Consider the following 1,013-nt stretch of genomic DNA (forward strand, 5'->3'; position numbering starts at 1 on the left):
GGGGGGGTGGGGGTGCTGTTGACCCAACGTACGTATCTTGCCAGATAGGCAAGCAGCAAAATCCATTTACCCCCACCCCCTCCAAAGAAAAACAAAGCAAGAAAAACAACAATAGCAGCAACAACAACACCATTTTTAACGACAGCTACCAGCTATGCCAACACAAAATTAACCACGGTCCTATTTTAAGTCTTCATTTGAAATAAAATTACTTTCCATTCGGGTCTGTCTACATTGTACTGCTTGCTGTTAGGCTTAAGACAATTTTTGCCAAAAGATACCGTAGAAAATAAAGTAAAATAAAAAACAAAATAAAACAAAACAAAACAAAACTTCCAACAACAACAGTACAAAACCCAGCCTAGAACTGGCGAGATGAGAGAGTAGAGATTTATAATGGCGTATCGATCTGGACAAATTAAAGGCCCGGCCTCCACTAAATGCATCCGGGACCAGGAATTATCAAATTAATTTCATTCTAATGACCTATTCATTACGCTGTGCGCGCCCATAAGTATGTTTGCGTTATTGTCAATCTGGCTGTGTGCGATGTATTGGTCAAAGGATGTATGCTTTTAAATTTACGTCATTTGCAATTGCTTTAATTCTATTCCCCCCCCCCCCCCCCCCCCCCGCCCCGACCAAAAAACATTAAAATTTATTTCCCCTCAACTTTCTAAAAATTTCCGTGCTGTCAATGTCTTCTATTGTCGTCCTTTATTACATAACACATCTCCGACCTGTCCAACGGTCTCTCTACCCGGCCGTCCGTCGGTGTTTGAGTCAGTTCGTTTGCTTTATGTCTGTTTAAGTTAATAACCTTTTTCTTTCACAAACCAAATCATCTCTATTTCAAAATGGTTTAATCATTGAGTATGACACATTCTATTGTATGGGTGCTCATGATGTGTAACTTAGCTTTCAGTCATTTACAGCGAAGCAAGGAGTTTTGGCATCTGAGCCATAGATTATTTATGTACACTTTTTGTGATAACTTTCACCGTCCCACCCCC

This window comes from Aplysia californica, unplaced genomic scaffold (assembly GCF_000002075.1).
Source record: "Aplysia californica isolate F4 #8 unplaced genomic scaffold, AplCal3.0 scaffold00295, whole genome shotgun sequence".
In the NCBI taxonomy this organism is placed as follows: Eukaryota; Metazoa; Mollusca; class Gastropoda; order Aplysiida; family Aplysiidae; genus Aplysia; species Aplysia californica.